The following is a 21,689-nucleotide window of genomic DNA, read 5'->3' as shown; positions in this document are numbered from 1 at the left end:
AGCCCACCTGCATCTGAGCTAGCTCTGTTGCTTTTTCTCTGTTCGGGATCCATTTCTTCTTCTCGTAATAATGCCCACATTCCTTTTTGGGGCAACTATTCTGCCTCCCTTAGTCTTTGTTGTTCAGGTGAAGATGTCTCTACCCCCAGTTTCAGAGGAGCTCACGGGACCCAGGTACAAGGCAATCGCTGTATATTGTCCCCTGTGTTCCCAGATCGGCACATGACCAAAGTCAGACCCAAGTTTCCATTAGAAGGAAGACAGCAAGAAGTTCCTCTTTCCATTTGAGACTGGCAGTTGTCAGGGTGGTGTGAACCTGCATCCACCAGGAACAACTGTGGAAATCCTAATAATGGAGGCATCAAAGAGGAAACTAAGGTAAAGAGGAGAGAGGAGGAGATAGATGACATCACTTGAGTTCCTAGATCCAGCCAATCCTGAAGCCTATCATCTCTGGACTTTTCAGTCACAAGATCAATAAGTCAATCTTAATCTCTCCACCCCTTCTTCCCTCCCTCTCTTCTTCCCTTCCTCTCTCTCTTCCTACTTCCAAGCAAGTGTGAGTTGGGATTTATTATTTGCAATAGAAGAAGCAAAAGAATCCTAACAAATTTGGACTCCTCTATCCAAACTCTTTTCTATGATACTACGCAGACTACATTTTGTTATAGACACACACACACACACACACACACACACACACGCTCATTTATTTTTGTAGAGCACTTTGTAAAGCACCTTCAGACCCATTTGCTCTGACAACCCTTTGAGAAAAGACAGATAGATATTAAATTGTTATTGTCATTTTTATAAACAAGGAACCCGAAACTCCGAGAGGTTAAGTAACTTATCTAAATCACACAGCTAGCCAGGAGTGGCATCCCAAATAGAAGAACCCAGATCTCACAACGTCCTTTCCACCATATCTTACTGGAGTTCTGGTTTGTTGACCCATCTGGGTGATCATGATGTGACCTTTGAAATAAGTTCACCTCTCTGGGCTTCAATTCCCATCTGTTATATGAGGGGGTTGGCAACAACTTCCTGAGTGCCCTCCCCAAACTTGCATTCTGGGACTTTGCTTCGCATCTGTGCCCAGGACTGGCTGGGAGAACTTCTGTTCCACTGGTCAGAGACTTACTCAGCACACACACACCTACCTGATGACGTTCACGTTTCTGATGGTTCTGTTCTCAGCAGGAGCAAACATCGGTACTAAACCAATAGTAATAAAATAATTGTGTGGATGCCCGGCACCCCACCTGCTGTATTCCTGTTTAGAAAAATGTGCCATGTACCAGACTATTTTTTTTGTCTTCCAGCCTCAAACACAATGAAATAAAACAGGCTTCAGGTTGCTGCATTCCCCCTGACAGGACCACTTGTTCTGCACTGGCCCTCAGTCTCTCATATGGCTTTGTATTGGGGTGAAGGGGTGAGAGTGGGAGTGGGAGAGCCGTAAGCTAAAAAGTAAGTGTGAACACGAGGTTCAGACACAGCTCCTAGGCTATCCATGTACTCTCCGGGTGGGACCCATGGCTTCTCAAGGTCTCAGACCGGGAAGCATCATGACCACACACTGATGGATTAATGAGAGTTTAAAATCCACTCAGAGTACCTGCTTGTGGGCTCCCCAAGGCCTTCAGCAGCTCTGCAGACTCTCTCAATCATTCTTGGACTTCTTCCTGGACACTGTTTTTAAATAGCTCTATAGTGAGGGGGGGCACAAACCTATTTGCTTTGCTATATTTTGCTGAACCCCAACACAGTCCTTTCCAGTGACCTGCAGCCAAGTGGCTTATGAGAGAGTCGGGGTCATGATCAACCAATGAACATTGCTTCAGGGCACTGGCCCTCTCCCCACGCTCATGCGCTTCCTTCCAGTCACTTGAAGGGAGACACTTTGTCCTGACAAGTCAGCTCACGTCCTGTACTCTGTCTGTTCTTTGGAAAATTATATGACACAGTCACGTGATCACCTTTAGTGTCCCAGCTGTTATTTCTGAATTCAGAATTAGTTTGAGCCGGTAGGACTGAAAACTTTTTCTGGTCCTGTCCAATGGAAATTAGACAGTCATAGCAAGTAATGGTCTTTCCCCCAGGTCTTATCCCAGGTGGGCAGTCATGCTCCTAGATAGAGCACAAGTCCCAGAACAGGCAAGACCTCTACTTATGGGCTTTGAGGTCAGATGTACCTGAGTTCTAATTCCAGCTCACTGTTGACTTCATTTACATACTATATGAACTTGGGCAAGTAATGAGCCTCTTGGAACCTCAGTTTCCTCATTCTCAGTTAAGTGGGAATAATAACAATAGTGCCTACTTCACGGGATGGCTGTGAGGATTAAATGAGTGGCAGGGTAGATTTTTGAAATATTAGCTTTTTGGATTAGTACAAACCCTTATACCTGGTCCCCGGATGGTGTGTACTTGGCAAAGAATCCTCAGAGAGCCCTGGGGGTTTCGGCTACCGCACACTACCTGGCACACAGCAAAGTACTCAATCAATGTAAGCAGAAAAAAGAAATACAATGGAGGATTGAGAATCGACAGATGGGTCCCCAATTCTTCCAGGTCATAAAAATGGGCTGGAGCAAAGGGCAGTTGCTTAAACTCAATTAATAGATTTTCCAGGGTTTAAGCCTGCTGTGTACAAGATTCAGATTTCCAGGGGGGAAGATGGTCCATTGTATTGGACTGGAAGGACCTAGCTTCTATATAGATCTAAAGATATATTGGTGAGGCCCCCAAATTCTAGATGCAATTTTTTTCTGAACCCTGAAACATAACATCTTTAATCATCTTTCAAAATCCAGTTTTCCCCTGAGGTTTAATCCAAGCTCCTGAATGTGGCACCCAAACCATTTCAAGATTAGTTTGGTTTCTGTACTAACAAACTCAAACTAGGGCCTGGTCAGCAAACTAGGGCCTGTAGGCCAAGTCCAGACCACTGATAGTTTTTATAAATACAGTTGTTTCAGAACACAGCCTTGTCCATTCATTTATGTATTGTCTGTGGTTACTTAATAAAATGGCAGGATTGAGTAGTTGTGACAGACACCAAAGGGCCCATGGAAGCCTAAAACATTTACTATTTGACCATTATAAAATGTTTGCTGACCCCACAAAACATCAACTTATAAGTATCTTCCCTTGTGTATTTCACCATTTAAATTTCATCTTTGTTACAAGTAGTATAATTTTGAAGGCAAAGACCAGCTGTCTATTTCTATTGTATTTCCCATAGATATTTCTTTTTTTAAAAAAAAAAAAAAATAGATGTTAGAGAGAGAAGAAGGGAGGAGAGAGAGAAAAACACTGATCCACTGCTTCCTGCACACCTCCACTGGGGATTAAGCCTGCAACCTGGGCATGTGCCATAACCAGAAATGAACCAGTGACCTCCAGGTGCACGGGATGATGCTCAACCACTGAGCCACACTGGCCAGGGCCCATAGATCTCTCTTTCTTTCTTTCTTTCTTTCTTTCTTTCTTTCTTTCTTTCTTTCTTTCTTTCTTTCTTTCTTTCTTCCTTCCTTCCTTCCTTCCTTCCTTCCTTCCTTCCTTCCTTTCTTCCTTTCTTTTTTTTTTTTTCCTCACCCGAGGATATTTTTCCATTGATTCTTAGAGAGAGTGGAAGAGAGAGGGAGAGACAGAGAGAAACATCAGTGTGAGAGAGACACATCGATTGGTTGCCTCCTGCATGAGTCCTTGACCAGGGCCCAGGCAAGGGAGGAGCCTGCAACTGTGGTACATGCCCTTGACAGGACTCGAACCCGGGACCCTTCAGTCAGCAGGCCAACGCTCTACTGAGCCAAACCAGCTAGGGCAGGGGCCCATAGATATTTCTTAAGATGACAGTCAAGGCATCCTCAGTCAGGCACCTCACCTTCCTACTTTCTTAGTCTTGGTAAGTCAATCTGTCCTCTAGTGTTTCCCTAGATACATCTCCATCCAGCCTCTGGGTGCTGGCCAAGGGGAGGGGACTTCACTTTTTCCATCAAATTGTGCTGAAATTTCAAGTACCTTATCTCAAGCCCCTTATCTCTTGTGATGTCTTTCCGGATTCCTCCAGCAGAAGGCATCTCTCCCTCCTCTGAACTGTGTTTGTGTTTCTTGAATGACAAAGACACTACTTCATTCTTTACTGTGTCTCTAGTTAAAGCCTGGAGGGCAGAGCAGGCACTGTGCTTGCCTCTTCCCTTCCCGGCTTCCTGAACTTCACGAACTGCCTTGTTCTTAGAGGCAGTTGTGGAGTTGATAGATCCTGGCTGGCCCAATACTAATTTAGACTTATCTGCTTATATAAAAGCAGTGTCTACAAGAATCCATTTACAAGGTGCTGCTTTGCATGAGGCGGAGGGACATTCCAAGAAGAAGTTCAGTGCAGGAAGATGGGGAGAGTGACATGATTTTTGCTATCAAAGCAGAGCGCAGGGATTCACGTGGGCCCCAGGGACAGAAGGAACTGTGGCAAAAGCAGGAGAAGCAGATTCTAGAGGGGTTGGAGCTCTCAGGGCATTGACAGCACTCACTGCCTTGGGGCCAGGCCATGGTGTGCCATAGAGTTGGGAGTCCTTCTCCCCATTTCTGTGTGAATGCCTCTGGGTTTCTACCTCTCAGAGTTTCTGGCTTTGAGAGACCTGGTAGATATCATCCTAGCCTGGGGCTCAGGATGAGGCCAACAAATCGAGATAAAATTGCCATGGGAAAGATATTTTGTTATTCACAGTTCCCAAGAGGAGGGGCATGGCACTTGGGTCTGGGTCGTTAGAAGGCAGAGGGAGGAGGGGGAAAGGAGGGAAAGAGCCTTAACTGTGGTTTCTGTGGGAAGGAATGGGTGAGGCAGGGTAAATTTGACTAATTTCAGCAGTCTCTGGGATATAGGGGCTGCCCCTAGTTGTCTGTCACCTGGTGATTAGGCAGGGGATTAGTGACCCTGAGTGTGAGAGCCCTGCTAGAGCCCAATATGTAAAGGAGGTGGGGGTATGGGCTCGGGATTGGCTGGTTTGCATATGCATGCTTATAGGTTTGCATAAGGCATGGTTGTAGGTTGAGTCCTTTACTATCTCTAGGAATTGCCTAACCCCAGGAGGGGCAGTACTTCGGGGTCAGCAAGGCCCCAAGATATCAAAGCATCAGAAACACACGGTTAACACAAGTCTCAACAACCCTGGCCATGGTCAGGGACTGTATTAGTTTGTGAGGGCTGCTATAATAAAACACCTCAGCCCTAACTGGTTTGGCTCAGTGGATAGAGCATTGGCCTGTGGACTCAAGGGTCCCAGGTTCGATTCCGGTCAAGGGCATGTACCTTGGTTGCGGGCACATCCCCAGTAGGGAGTGTGCAGGAGGCAGCTGATCCATGTTTCTCTCTCATCGATGTTTCTAACTCTCTATCCCTCTCCATTTCTCTCTGTAAAAAATCAATAAAATATATTAAAAAAAAATAAAACACCTCAGACTGGGTAACTTAAATAACAGAAATTTGTTTTCTCAGCCCAGCTGGTGTGACTCAGTTGGTGAGCATTGATCTATGAACCAGGAGGTCACGGTTCAATTCCCCATCAGGGCACATGCCTAGGTTGTGGGCTCAATTGCCAGTGTGGGGTGTGCAGGAGACAGCCAATCAATGTTTCACTCTCATCGTTGATGTTTCTATCCTCTTTCCCCCTCCCATCCTTCTGAAATCAACAAAAATATTTTTTTAAAAGAAGAAATTTATTTATTCACAGTTCTGGAGGCTAGAAGTCAAAGATCAAGGTGTCAGCAGGGTTGACTTCATTCTGAGGCCTCCCTCTTTGATTTGCAGACAGCCACCTTCTCCCTGTTATTACATAGTCTTTTCTCTGTGCACGCACATCTCTGCTGTCCCTTTACGAGTCCAAATTTCCTCCATTTATAAGGATACCAGTCAGATTGGATTAGGGCCCACTCTAACAACCTCATTTTAAATTAATCTCCTTTTTATAGGCCCCATCTCCAAATGGTCACATTCTAAGGTCAGGGTTTAGGGCTTCAACCTAGGAATTTTGGAGGCCCAATAATTCAGCACATAACAGGGACATTGCTCAAGGAGCTTGTGGGATGGCTGGAGCTGAAGAACATCAGAGGACTGTCATTGAGGAGACACCTGAGGATTACCTGAGAATAAAGGGACGGACTTGGTAGAGGGCAGGGAGACACAGTTGAAGACTGTGAGCCCGTGAAATTTGGATAGTATGTAAATATGACTTCATTAACATCTATGAGCATTGGGGGCCTTAAAAATTTGAAAAACGAAGATGTTTTCACCTGTGAAAGATTATCAATGAATCCATAGTGAATCAGAATTCCACCAATACCAAAAGCCAATGCCTACAAGCCCGGGGGACGGGGGCGGGTCAAGTCCTCTTTAAAAAGTATAGCAAACATATTTACTTGTACTAACAGTTAACAGCTTGACAATAACGAGTATGGGTCCTCTCTTTGACCACAAAAGTTTACTCAAATCTTGCAGGGAAAAATAGGGTCAACAGACTGAGTGAAAGAAAGTGCACAATTGTCTAGGCCTTAAAAGTTCCCTGGATAACAATCCCGTCATTCATTTCCTTCTTCCAGATCCTTCTCAGGAGAATCCGGTACAGGCTATTTTACTCCCTTCTCCACACACACACACACACACACACACACACACACACCTTTCCTCCTCGTGCCCTCAACTCAACACCCACCCTTCTAGCAGCCAGATTTCCTCCCTCACCAGCTACCACGAATGAATGAAGCTGCAAAAACCTCTGACCTCTGCTTGCAGAGGTGGTAGGAAGCAGCTGGCAGGAGCAAGCTGCTTGCCTCTGTACTCTCCTCCACGCCTCCTCCTTCTCACAGGAAGTATGAATGCTTTATTACTTATAGACTTGTCTCACCTAAAACAAAACAGAAAGAAAGAAAGAAAGAGAGAGAGAGAGAGAGAGAGAGAGAGAGAGAGGAAGGAAGGAAGGAAGGAAGGAAGGAAGGAAGGAAGGAAGGAAGAGAGGAAAGAAGAAAGAAGGAACATAGGTCATGTCAGGAACTATGGTCTCAGCTCCTCAGGAGGCAAGAGTTCAGCTATGTCAATAACTATGGTGTTTCCAGCGGTATCAGAATCGACCAGACTTGAAAGGCCTTGTATCATTCAAAGTCGTTGGTTGCAGGCAAGAGACACTAACTCTGTACAACTTAAGCAAAAAGAGGATTGCCTTGAAGCTTATCAGGAGGTGGCTCGCAGAATGAACCATTTGGGCTTTGGTTATTAGACACTGTTAGGTCCACTTGTTACTAATACATTTAGCTTGTTTCTTTGTTTATTCTCAGTGAGACAGTGGAATCAACACAGGCTTTGGAATGAGACAGACCAGAGTTCCAATTCATGCCCCAACTACTTATGTCCTGAGAGTCCTTTCTTAGTTTCTGTTTTATAAAATGAGATTAATAGGATTTATCACAAAGGGTAGATATAAGGGATAAGTGAAATAATGAATGCAAAACACCTGGCAGGATGATGGGACCACAATAGATACTCCATGTGGCAGACTCGGAGCAGAGGACTGTGGATATGGTGGGAGACTGGAGTTCTCATTCCAGGACTGCTGCTTCCTATATAACCTCAGGGGAAATCAGTTCCACTCTCTGAACCCTGCTTTGCTGATCTAGAAAGCAATGGAGTTAGATGATGCCCAAGGTTTCCACACTGTTTCCTATGAAAACTCTGGGCTCTGCAAAATTCCTTAGGCTGAGTCAAACCCAGCGGACTCTAGTCCCTGCCTCTGTCCCAGACAGAGAATCTTCTGTTTGGTTTGTTTGACATGTTGGGCTTCTAGAAAAGAGTTTATTTGAAGAAAAAGTGGCACGGCTCGTAAAAAATTAAATAGCAGGGCTTTCCAAGGTCTGCAGAATGCTTCCCCATTCTCATACTCTAGGATTCCGTGAGGGTCTGAGCAATGATGGTTTAGTCAACCAGTGCATCTTGGAAGAGGCTTTGACCTTCCTCCCCCACCTGACCAGTTTGCAAGAAGCCAAGGGCCACTGGCAATTTCCAAGAGTGGCCAGGCATGAAGTACTCAGAGGTGGAATCATGACCATGAATAAGAACTAAACATGCAACCAATAGGTACAGTCCCTGGCATGGAGACACGAGGGAAGGGCCGGTGCACATTGTTCCTGCTGGAAAATGCTTAAGTCAGGTACATGACTGGGCCTGTTCTTTCTGACCAGCAAGCTGAGGATAAGAAAGCAGTCAGGCTTACAGGCTCACAGAGCTGCCACCAAGGCTGGTTCCCGGTCAGGGCCTCAGCATTCCACTATGGCTTTCTTTTCCAATATATCATGAACAGTGTGGCCTTCTTATGAAAGAAAAAAAAAAAAAAAAGAGGGGTTGGCCAAAGGCTACCTATTTTGCTGGTATGATGACTTTTCACTTACCCTGTCCATGAATATTTATTATGTTCAATATGCTGGGCTCTGTTTTAGGTGGTGGGGAGAGAGACACATTCGTATATTCTGCATTCCAGTCTGGGGAGAAAACATAAATTAATAAGCAAACAATTCTATACGTCAGGTGGCAGTAACTGTTTGATAAAGGGGACCAGAATAAAAGGGGGTGCTATTTTGGAGCATCAAAAATATATATATATTTTATTGATTTCAGAGGGGAAGGGAGAGGTAGAGAGATAGAGACATCGATGATGAGAGAGAATCATTGACCGGCTACCTCCTGCATGTCCTCTACTGGGGATTGAGCCCACAACCCAGGTATGTGCCCTGACCTGGAAACGAACCATGACCTCCTGGTTCATAGGTTGATGCTCAACTACTGAGCCAGGCTGGCTGGGCTGGAGAGATTCTTTCAGGAAAGTTTAACGAAGGGTTGACATTTGAGCAGAGACATGAAGGAAATGGGGAAGAGAGGCTTTGGTTCTCTGGGGAAGAGTGGTCCAGACAGAGGAGGAGTAACCAAGAAGGCCCCGAAGGCTGAGCAGCACAGGGAGTGGAGTGGCTGGAGTCGTGTGAGCAACGAGAAACATGACAAGAGCCGAGACTTGGGATGTCGCAAGGGGCTACATCACTTATTTTAGACCCCTACAGTCCATTGTAAGCAACTTGGAAGTTATGCTGAAGCCATTGAAGGAGTGTGAGCAGAAGAATGATTTAACTTTTCAAAGGGTCACCCTGGTTGCTATGTTCCCAGTACAGAGGCAAGGGTGGAACGAGAGTGATCAATTACAATGTAATAATTTAGGCAAGAGATGGTGGTGGGTTAAACTATGGCAGTAGCAGTGGAGGTGATAAATGGTTGGATTCTGGTTATATGTTTAAGGTAGAGCCAACCAGCTCAATTAAAGGACCAGGACATCACCTTTGTTTTTCCTATAGAATCTTCCCCTCTCCTATCTATTCCTTTCCCCCATTCAGCAGAGGGATTCCTCTTGGGCCAAGAGACAGGAAAGAAAGCAAAGCAAAGAGTTAGAAAACATGACTGCATAGGAATGGGGAAACAAAAAGAAGATCTAAAGGCAGCAGAAGAATAAAAAATTGAGGAGGCAAGAAATGACATCAACAAGAGGGAAAAAGGCAAGAAAAGAAAGACAAATGCTATCCACCTTTCTAGCCTTTTCATCTCTTTCCTCCCCTGTTGATATAACATAAAAGTAAAAGTGGGGTTGATTTCCTCTGTAGGCAAAAGCCCTCTTGGAAAGACTGTTAACAGTTTTCTTCTCAATGAGCATGTACACAACGCCAGGCTGAAGGAGGAAAAATAGATTGTCTGTCAAGAAAAACGAAAAGCTGTGCTTGTGGGTAAGCTGCGTGCGCTGAGATCTACATTCAATCAATCGTCACTTCTAAAAAAGCCCAGTCTCCCTGCACAGCACTAGGTGCTGGCCTAGGATATTGTTTTCCCTTCCATCTTCCAGAAGAGAGAGATCTCATTTCCAAAGAGAGAGGCATTCGCCATCTCGCCTACGTCAACATCCGCAGAGCTAGTTTTATGAAGTGGTGCTTCATGAAGTCACGGTAGCCTTGGGGGTAACCAGAAACCATTGTTTTCACAAGGGGGAAAAAAGCAACCGGAAGTTACAACTTCCACTGGAGACTATAATCATCTCCTTGCCAGGGTTGGTGAGAACATTCTCTGGCCATTGCAGCTTTTTGATACATTCAGTGAGGGAAATGTTGGTCATTAATCTTGAAATCTTGATGAAAGATTACAGAGTCATTTCCGCCTGGGAGAATTGTAATGTGTTCAAGTGTTTAACATAATCTTAAAATGCAATAAGAACCTTCCTCTGATTTTATCTCCAGGCTTAAGCTGTCAACACAGATGCATTAAGTTGGTAAACGGCAAAAGGAAAAAATAAAGAAGTGGTTGTGCAGAGACCAAAGATACTTTCATTTCCCTTAAAGCTTGGCTTAATCAACAGTTTCAAAGAGTCAAACAGCAGGCTGTTTATATGAAATTTTGCCAGAAATAGTTAAGCTGAAAAAGAAATATTTTCCCTTTAGGACTTGCAAAGTTCCAATGGAGACATTTTGTATAATAGATCCACTTCTGTACTATAACCATGGGATCTATTTATAAAACTTGCTTCAATAAATGAAAACAAAACAAAAAATCTAACATTGTTAAACTTCAATTGCTCTCAAAATGTTTTCTCTACTCTCTCTCTCTCTCTGTTCTTTATTTTCTCGATACTCTCCCCCTCTCCTGTACCACCAAACCCCAAATTACCAGAGGCATTTTAACATCTATAATAATAAAAGCATAATATGCTAATTAGACCGGACAGCCAGGCAACCTTCTGGATGAAGCTGGGGCTGTGAGAGAAGCACGGGTCCTGGGTGCCTGTTGGCAGCCGGAGGGAGGGAAGCCCTGGTTCTGGGTGCCAGAGGGAATCCAGTGCCTGCAACCAGGGGAAGGAAGGTCTACTCTTGCATGAATTTCGTGTACCGCGTCTCTAGTTAAATCATAAAAGATAATCAGCCTGGAACTTTGCTTTTTTTGTTTTGTTTTGTTTTTGTCCACCCCTTCTCAAAAAGACAAGATGTTAATGGCTCATAGTCTACTAGGGAAACCTTTTACCTAGGCTGAGGAGTAGGCTTTTGAAAGAAGACCAATAGCCTCCATCAAGTCCTGAAAATAACCAATAAACAGACAGCAGGGCCTCCTCCATGATTCCAACCAAGATCTCCTCTCTCTCTCTCTCTCTCTCTCTCTCTCTCTCACACACACACACACACACACACACACACACACACACACACACACACACATTGTCTACTGGGAGAAAGCCTTTGCATTTTATCAGTAACTTTGACTTTGGAAACTAAGCAACTATCATTTTGGCAGGGATACCCTTAGGAGGTGAAGGTCAATATGCAGCTGGCTGCCTCTTACAAGTGAAATGTTCCAGTAACTTCTCATTTTTATCTCCTCCTGGAACAGAATCCACTGAGTGAATTGGATGTAAGCATGAAGCCCAGTAGCCATGGACTTTGAATCATCACTTCTCAGGTAGCCCACTCTCATGTCTCAGAAACCAATTGGTGGCAGCTGGGCAAGGTAAGGAAGCCATGGCAAACCCATGAATCATTAAGCAATGATGTCAGAAGAAAGGGCTTCTGGGTGAAATGTTAGCATTGGAAGAATAGAGCCATTTGCACTCTCTTTAATTACACTACATATTAAATTACATGTGATTACATTAATTCATATCTTGAGTAATACTAGACATCCATAGGTTTTGCAACTTTTTAAAATCATACTCTTCCCCCTCCTCCTCCTCCTCCTCCTCCTCAACTACCTGAACTGCTTTTCTTCCCAGAGGCATCACGCAAGGACAGGAATATATAAAGAACCCCCTGAGAAGTGGAAATCTCAAATGACAAAAAGATGGCACTATTGAAATAAAAATTCCACTTCAAGGGACACTTATGTGAGATCATTTTAATAGGATTATCATTTAGATGTGGTTCCTTCACAATTCACAAATAATACAAGCTTGCTCCAAAGTGAGGACAAATTTCTTTATTTTTGTTTAAAAAACGAGCTTACTTTTAGGAGTAGCCACTAAATATTAGGTGACTTCCTTGTTAATAAGTATAACAATGCTGAAAAAAATGTGGTTTCCATTTTGCTTTAGGAGTATTATTTATTATCCACTCAGATTTCAAATACTTATTGATCATCTGCTTGTTTAAAATGTTTACAAAAGCTGATATATCCAATTAATAATCTAAATTTCTTCAGCAAAAAAATATAAAAATAGTCCTGGCTACTGTGGCTCAGTTGGTTGAGCATCATCCCATGTACCAAGAGGTTGCTGGTTCGATTCCAAGTCAGGGCACATGTCCATGTTGCAGGCTCCATACTCAGTAAGGGAGCATGCAGGAGGCAGCCAATTGATGTTTCTCTCTCTTTCCCTTCTTCTCTCTTCCTAAAATCAATTTTTAAAGTGTCTTTAAGAATATATAAAAATGTATTTACAAAAACATTTTATTAGTGTATAATACATATTCTACATATTTTATTCTATATTTAAATATATATGAAATATATATGTACTAGAGGCCCAGTGCATGAAATTCATGCACAGGTGGCGTTCCTAGACCTGGCTGGTGATCAGGGCCAATCAGGGCCTTCTGGCTGCCAGCGGGGCCTTCATTCTGGCTACTGGCTGGGGCCTCCTTTCCCCAGCTGTCGACTGCAAGCTGGGGCCTTCCTTCATTCCATGCCATCCCCTGGTCTCCCGGTCAAACTCCCACAAGGACACTTTGCATATTAGCCATTTATATATATAGATATATGTGCAACCCAAAGAAAGCCAAGAATAACTACTCCTTTAAAAAATATATATATACATATTTATTTCAGAGAGAAGAGAGAGGGAGAGAGAGATAGAAACATCAATGATGAGAGAGAATCATTGATTGGCTGCCTCCTGTATGCCCCCGACTTGGTATGGAGCCCACCACCTGGGCATATGTCCTGACCAGGAATCGAACCATGACCTCCTGGTTCACAGGTCAACACTCAACCACTGAGCCATGCTGGCCGGGCAAATAGCTACTCCTTTTAAGCCACAAAGATATTGCAAATAAAAAGTTTTCTATCAATTCAAGTACTTCCATGGTATCTTTGGCAGATGCTGCTCATTAACTAACCCAACACTCATGTCACCTCTTTTCCTTGTTCCTTTCCTGTCACTAGACACTTGCTTTTTCAGCTTCCATTGCTGTGGGAGAAGCAACTTGTCAAGTTCTGGCCAAGAAGGCATCATGGAAAATCTGCTGAGGAGATCATAGAAAAGCTTTTGCTTTTCCCAATATAGGGGCAGATGGTATTACCACCATCTCTTGAAGTATAGTAGCTATCTTGTCCCCATAGAATGATTAACATGAGTATGAAAGGAAACACGCAGAGCATAAAGATCCTGAGCCCTAGATATTATCCAGTCATTCCACCAACTGTTTCCTCCTAGATTTTCCTGAAAGACAAATGAACCTTATTTATTTACCCTGCTTTAGCCATCACTGTTGTTTTTTTTGTTATTGTGTTGCCTGTACCCCCAAACATTTCCTACCCGATATAAAGTCTATAACCCTAGACAGGCACTGAAATAAAATATAAACTTAAGCTCTCCAAGGTGAATACAAGTAATGGCAAGATAGGAAGTGAGAGATTAAGAGGAAAGGAAAAGTACTCAAACATTGTCTAACTTGCTTGGTATGACAAGAACCCAAAAGAGCCTGAGGGCACCTCACAACACTTTGATTTGATCTTTTAAGAGTAAAATAAGATGGGGAAAAAGAGTCTTCAAAATATTGCACTTTGTCAAGGGGAACAATCTGATAAATTAGCTGAGTCATTTAAAAGACAAACCAACATCCCACTATTCACAAAATGACTTAGAGGAAAATAGGGGGGGGGTGGGGGGGAGGGAGAGAAAGCATAAAAAAAGGGAGGAAGAGAAGAAAGAAGGGAGGGCCATCTTTGCCCTGTCACAGGCTCTCAAAGAAAAAAACTGCTACTAGGTAGAAGTCATGCTTCACCTGTATCCTCTTGCATTCCTTCACCATTTTCATCCACACCACATTTTCTTTTTCAAATATATTTTTAACTATTTCAGAGAGGAAGAGAGACAGAGAAAGAGAGAAACATCAATGATGAGAGAGAATCATTGATTGGCTGCTTCCTGCACACACACCCCTCCCCCATCCCCCCTGCACACTCTCCCCCCCCCCCCCCCCCCCCCGCCCCACCTCCGGGGATTGACCCCATAACCTGGGCATATGCCTTGATCTGTAATCAAACCGTGACCTCCTAGTTCATAGGTCAACACCCAACCACTGAGCCAGGCTGGCCAGGCGCACACCGCATTTTCTTGTGCACCGATCCCCAGGATGCTTCCACTCACCATAGTTGGAACGTGTGTCTCTCAGTCAGAGGACTGTCCTCAGTACCAGAGCTCCCTTCGCTCAGAGAGTCATGAAAGCCCAGGAGTGTGTGCACTCCCAGACAGTCTTTACCCACTGATTGATGGGCACAAGAGTATCAATACTTCCACTCCCTTATCTCTGTTTGAGACAACTACTATCTCCGGAGCTCCCTGCAGAAGGAGCAGGCTTTGGTGAGACTGTGTGTGGTGCTGCCCTCCTGCCTGGCTCCCTCCTTTTCCCCACCACACTCCCCCACTCCTTATGGTTCCTTCCCAGGAATTCTTCCCCTGAAAGCACTTGAATTTAAATCTTGGTCTCTGGGTCTGCTTCTGGTGAACCCCACCTAAAACTCCATTTCTCTTGACCGTGAATAAAATTGTTCACCCAAGGCCAGCAGAACATAAAAGCAGAAAAAAAGTAAGCAGACAGTGAATCAAAAAGAAAATGAGAAGAGGTTCATCAAAAGCCAAAAATATAAACCACAATTCTTTGGGCTGTCCATTCTGGCCTGATTGTTGCTAGAGTAAAGCAGCAGTATTTTCCCCAAAGGTACGAAAATAATTCGATATCCTGCTACCCATCAAGCTCTTTGTAAGACTTGAATACCGAATCAAATGATCACATTACTAATAATAAGCAAATGCTTACAGTTAGCTAGGGGGGTCAGCTAAGAAGAGAGCAGAATGACTACTACAGCGCAACTGGGAAGTGTTCCCAAGCCCAGCCCGGGCCCTCTTCCTTTTAAGGAACACAGTGAGGAAATGCAGAGCTCTCTTCATTTATTCAGGAATTTTCCCATCCCAGCTGGGCGACCAGCTGCAATGTTGAGTTAAACAGCAGTCTCTTATCTTCCTGGTTAAGGAACTAGTCTCCAGGGACCTCATCACAAGAAACCCAGATCATGGCTCAGATGACCGGGCGATTCACGTGTCTTAATGACTGCCTCCACTTGCTGCACATTCGCTAATTTTAGCTGGAAAATACCAGGTCAGTCATTGTGGAGCCAACTTCATTATATCAAACCACCAAAGGATCAGTCTCTGAGGCTCTAAAAAGGCTGGGTTTAAAGTAAAGACTAAACCTGTTTTGTTGTTTTTTTTCTTTTCCATTTTCAATTAAATAAAGAATCTGAGAACCAACAGGCCAAGAGAAAGAAAACCAGTGTGTTTAACGTGAATATTGATGTGCCTAATAGGTAAAGATTCCTAATTCACTACTCTAGGAAAAAATATTTTGCTTCCTTGACAAAAATGAACAACTTCTAAAAACTTTTATTCCAAAGTGAACAATAACACTTCTGTGACTCAAAATGCTAATTGACCAAGTGGGTATCCTGAATTCAACAGTCATTCCCAAACTCGATGCTATTCCCATTACTGAAATAGAAACCATATTTAGGATTTAAAAAAAAAAAAAAAGACAAATGGAATGATTCAACAGAACAGAAATGAACTTTGGACCTTTCTGCAAGGTTTTATCAAGTGTACTTTTAGCCCAAATGGTGACAGTTGGTGATTAGTCCACAAGATAAATTAATTTTAAAGTAGAACATATTAAGGAGATTAGATGAGTTGAGTAGGGTCAAAAGTTTACTTTTTATGGCTACAATACTTCACTTTTTATATTTTAATTTTTTATTGAAGCATAAACTACATCCAGTAAGGTGCATAAATCTTTCATTTGCTGCTTGCTGAGTTTGGACAAATGTACTAGTATCTGTCCATGGAAATCATCAACATTCTCATGGAGGACATTTCCTGGTGGAGCTGAAGAATAAACCAGCCTTGAAACCCGAAGGACTTCTGCTCCCTTTGCTTAAGTGAGTCTTGCTCTTTCCTGCATTAAGGCACTTGGGCCTCAAACCTAATAATGTCTGTGACCTAAAGTAGAAACCAATATGGAAACCAAGGTCACATTCCATCTTTAGAGCTGGTCCTGGGCTAATCTGAAAAGCCAGTGAAGTTGACCTCTAGGGTCCTCCAAGTATCCCTCATTTCCTGCTGGTTTTCTATTGGAACCCCATACCTTTCCCCACCCTATCATCTGTTCTAGTTCTGCTCCCAATTTTTAACCTTGTCTCTCTCTCTTCTCCCTCATGTTTAAAACAGAGTACAAGGCGCACACTCTCAACACACTCTCAGTTGAGAAAAAAAAGAGAGTCCTGATTCACACGAAGGTACTGGTGACTGTTGTATTCTCATGGAACCAGAGTCAAGCTGTAACACAGTCCAGGGATCCTGATAATGGTGGGGTTGCTGACATTGTCCATAGCACATCCATGGGCGATGCTGCTCTTGAACCTCTCATTTCACATTGTGCAAGCAGCTACCATTTACGCCTCCACATTTCATGGGCCTACGGCTCCATCTTCCCTGGTTTTTCTTTTAGGCCTGCTCCAGGGCAGTATCTGGAATACGACCATGGCATCTTCATTCTATTGATATCTGGGGACTATAAATAACAAAGGAAGTGAGCAACTGAAAGGCCTCCTGTCATTAAATATTCAGGAGCCGAGCATATCTGAGTGTCACCTCATAAAGTCTCTGCTCTTCAGAAGTCTGTAGGAGCAGAGCTGGGTGTGCCAGGGGGTGAGATAACCACAGACAACCGCGCCTCTCAGTCCCTTCATTTGAATCACCCTCCTCTCCTGGAAGGCCCTAATACATCAGATAGGATGGCTATAAATTTTAACTTTCAGGCCCTCCAAAATGTCCCTTATTCTTACATTTTGACCTCTAGGAGCAACCTCCACTTTCCTTCTTTTTTCTTTTCTTAGGAGATCTAATTCCTTGGGCAACCAAATAGTTAAAATTTTACTTTCTAGGGATGGACTCTTATTCTATAAAAATATACAAAATTTGACATATAATTCAAATCCCTGCTACGTATCCTCTAGGGGTATGGTTCACCAGTGAAGAGTCTATATCTTGGGAAATTTAGACCTGATCATATTCATTTCTTTAGACTGGGCCTCCTGCTTTAACTACATTCTTTCCTCTCAATTTTATCCACCCATTTTGGTTAGTTTCCAGATCCCACCAAGCAAAGCCCCAAGGGGTTCTTTTGCACATCAACCGTGTACCCAAAAGACATCAGATTCCATCGTGTCTACTTTGGCATCTAACATGACTATCTTAGAGAAGAAATCCTCTCTTTCGGTGTTGTATGCTTTGCAGAGGCCTGTGACTCAGACCACATGTCTTTGAGCCTCTGTGATTGGTCAGAAAACCTTCCTTTACAGCTCACTGAAGTCACTCTTGCTTCATCTGCAGTCTGATTTCTATTCTAACTGAGCTCCCCTATTCTTTAGAGTTGCATAGAGCGAGCTGCCAGCGAGGTGTATCATTCCCTATCAGTGGAAGCAGCAGAGCCAGCTGTAGGATGCTGCAGAATCCGTTTGATAATGGAAAACCCAGATCCGGGCAGATGAATGTTACATTTGGAGGAAATGCCATCACGTGACCAAAGTTCCTGCACCAAGGGGAGAACACACAGATATATTCACATACCTGAGAAGTCATGGAGCTTCCAATGGATAAAGCAGCACTTCATTCCTTCTTGTCCCTCACAATCCTACGGCCATAGCAAAACGCAGGCAAGCAAAGGGAAATAAAGCTCATTAGCAGGGAAACAAGCTGATCTGTCCCCTGAGTAAAAAGTTTCCTTTCTCTACACATTTCACAAGCAGGGGCAGGAGGAGAATAGTGTCTCGCTCTCATTAATAACCACCTTTGTCTTCAGATGAGGCAAACATTGCCCTGCGTCATTACAGTCTTATTATGATTTCGACAGAGTACTTCATACCTCCTAACGGGTTCTGGTATTTAAACATATTCAAGTAAAAATACACAAAACAGCCCGCCTTCCTTCCTTCCTTCCTTCCTCCCTCCCTCCCTCCCTCCCTCCCTCCCTCCCTTCCTTCCTTCCTTCCTTCCTTCCTTCCTTCCTTCCTTCCTTCCTTCCTTCCTTCCTTCTTTCCTCCCTTCCTCCCTCCTTCCCTGCCTCCCTCAGCCAAGATGCATTAAGTGACACAGCAAGACCTAAGGTGATTCTACCAAGACTAAATTCAATTGCATAAGTATTTGCTGGGCTTCTACTCTGCACAGAGACAGTTTGTACATAAGGATAAATTAATTGGACATCTGCCTTTAAGAAGCTTCAAGTTTAAAAAGGACAAAAACAAACAGATCACAAATGACTACAATATAATGGAGAACACTAAAAAATGTGATCCTCAAGGTATGCACACTCAGAGAGGGGAGATCCTCATGTAAGGCATTGGATCTTGAAGGATCCAGGGGCCTTAGACCAACAGAGATTTGGATACGAGAGTTTTGAATAGACTCGCTGGGTCAATTCAAACCACCATCTGAACAGTCAGTCATTAAATTTGACCATTGATGGGTGGTGGCAACTATTGGACCTCAGCTTCAAACCTGAAAGGCCAGTTTCCCTCAGAAACCTTGCTTGGGTTCTTGGCCACATGGTAGATTTGGTTCCAATCTGGTTGGCTTGTTTTATAAAATCCAGCTCCAGAGATTCGATGGGAAAGGACAGTGTAAAGAGACAACCCATCATGTTGGTGTGATGGGTGAAAGTTGTTTGCTACACTTGGCCTAAACTTTGGAAAAATATAAGAGCAGGCTTTTGTGGCTGCGGATACAAATATTTTTATCAGACCATTAAAAGTTCTTTGACTAGAACTATCACATTTTAAAAGATAAAAAAAAATATATCATTACTAGATTTTAGAAAACCCAGATTCTTTTTCCATCGGTGGTCTCTCAGACACAACCAAATGTCACTCTAAATTCCCCTTACTGCATTTTCCCCGTTATTTTACACATCATGAGATTGAAACAAAGTTACTAAAGGGAAGTGCTAAAATGTGCAGATGTTCACAGGCAGCCTCTTTTCTAACTATTTTCAGCGATTTCTTCTCATACCTAATGTTTGCAAGAAAGAAAGGCTCAGGCTATTGACACGAAGGCAATGGGGACTCCCCAGGTTCAGAAATGCAGTCATTGGCCCAAAACTTGAGAGCTGGAAACAGGGTGGACGTCTAGAAGACAATGGTAGGTGACAGATTGCCAGAAAGATTCGCAGAATACAAGGAACTGAAACTGGTCAATCTTAGAATACCAGTAAAATAGAAACCAAGAAGAGAGATTGTCAGAGACGCTGGGGGGTGGGGGGTGGGGGTGGGGGGGAGAGCGTGAGACCAGAAGGCACCCCATGGTTTGTTTCCTTGTAACTGTCCTTTTGAACAATGCTTCTCAACCAGGGGACATGTGGCAACTTCTGGGGATGTTTTTGGCTACCTCAGCTTGTAGGGATGGGCATCGCTACTGGCACCTAGTGAGTCGAGACCAGCAGTGCTACTAAGCGTCCTACAGGTCACAGGACAGCCCATCACAACAAAGGATTATCCAGCCCTGGCTAGTGGTGCTCAGTGGTTAGAGTGTCGGCCCACGCACCAAAGGGTCATGGGTTTGATTCCAGGTCAAGGTCACATACCTGGGTTGCATTTTTGATCCCTGGCTGTGGTCAGGGCACGTGCGGGAGGCAAGCGATCGATGTGTCTAACTTACATTGATGTTTTTCTCTCTCTCTTTCTCTTTCTCCCCTTTCCTCCCTCCCTCCCTCCCTTCCTCTCTCTCTCTCTCTCTCTCCGAAAAATAATAAATTTAAAAAATATTCTTGGGTGATGATTAACAAAACAAAACAAACAAAAAACGATCTGACCTAATCAACTTGCTAAGGTTGAGAAACTGCTCTAGGGAATGATTACCAACATCACTGCTTTATCATATTTACTGTTGTTTTCCTGATTATAAAAAGTACTCAGTCACATGTAAAAAGCAGCACATATTTAATCAGGAACACTTTATCAATATATTAAGTAAAGTTTTATCATCGTCCCATTAATTATGACATAGCAGTCCATAGTCTATTTTTTTCACCCCCAGGGCCAGAGGTTGTGAACTCAAATGTCAAGTGAACCTCGCCTGCTGCCGAACGCTGAGCGCATGATGAAGTCCATACTTTCTCTAATTGCTTAAACCAGCAGGAAATACTTTGATGTGATTTTTTTTATAGAAAAGAAAACAATTGTGGCCAAACTCTTTCCAGGAAAAAGTCATTTACCATATTGAAGGGAGAGCAACGTTTCTTGAAATGTGGACATAAAGTGAAATTTGTTTCAAATGAAAAGCTGGGGTATTGGGAGCCTGCACCTGGTGACTAAACCCAGCACCCACTGCAGGGCCGTGAATGGCCCGTAATCAGCAGCAGGATCTGGAGTGTCATTGAGAGAAAATTGCAGGAATTAGGAGCTGACGGGCATGAAAAGCGCCCTGATTACATGATGGTGATGGAGGCTGAGTAAAGTCAGGATGACAAAGGACCTCCTACATGAAGGAACAATTTGGTTGGCTTTAGTGTGTTTCCAGATGTCTGCCACACAGACCAACGTGCAGGCATTATGTCTGAAAAGAGGAGCTGGGCCCGGCCGGCGTGGCTCAGGGTTGAGCGTCTACCTGTGAACCAGGAGGTCATGGTTTGATTCCCAGTCAGGGCACATGCCTAGGTTTGCAAGCTCTATCTCCAGTGTAGGGCATGCAGGAGGCAGCCTATCAATGATTCTCTCTCACTGTTGATGTTTCTATCTTTCTCTCCCTCTCCCTTTCTCTGAAATCATATATATAGTTTACTAAGCAAATGAGCAGTGAAAACTCTTAAAAACAAAACAAAAATGATGAGTTAGTGTGGTTAGGAGAGCTGACAGATGCTGCACCAAGTTGAAGGGCACAGACTTGGGAGATGGTCTGCCTGCATTTGAATCTTCATTTTCCACTTACTATGTGATCAGAGCAAATTGCTTAACCTCCTGTGCTTCAACTGTGAAATGGGTTTTGTCCTGGGTGTTATAAGGCTTTGCAGGAGACATTGTTAGTGTTCTGGCCACATCTCCCAGCATCTCTTAGCATTTTCTGTGCATCCTTTTTCTAGCTTCACTGTACTGTTGCTTTCACCTGACCATTAACACCTGCAACTCTCTTTGGAAGTCTCCCACCTTCTGGAGCTTCTGGCCTGCAGGGGAGAAAGCTGGGGATTTATGTTACCTCGTCCTTAGCCACCATAGCCCAAGGGCCTGACTATGAATGACAGTTTTACAGTCGCTCTTATACATTAGGAGCTAAGAAGGGAAGAAATATAAGAAAGATTACATGAAGGCA

This window comes from Myotis yumanensis, unplaced genomic scaffold, assembly GCF_028538775.1.
Source record: "Myotis yumanensis isolate MYYU_CA2020_CCGP unplaced genomic scaffold, mMyoYum1.0.hap1 SCAF_14, whole genome shotgun sequence".
In the NCBI taxonomy this organism is placed as follows: domain Eukaryota; kingdom Metazoa; phylum Chordata; class Mammalia; order Chiroptera; family Vespertilionidae; genus Myotis; species Myotis yumanensis.
This window is presented reverse-complemented; position numbering follows the sequence as displayed.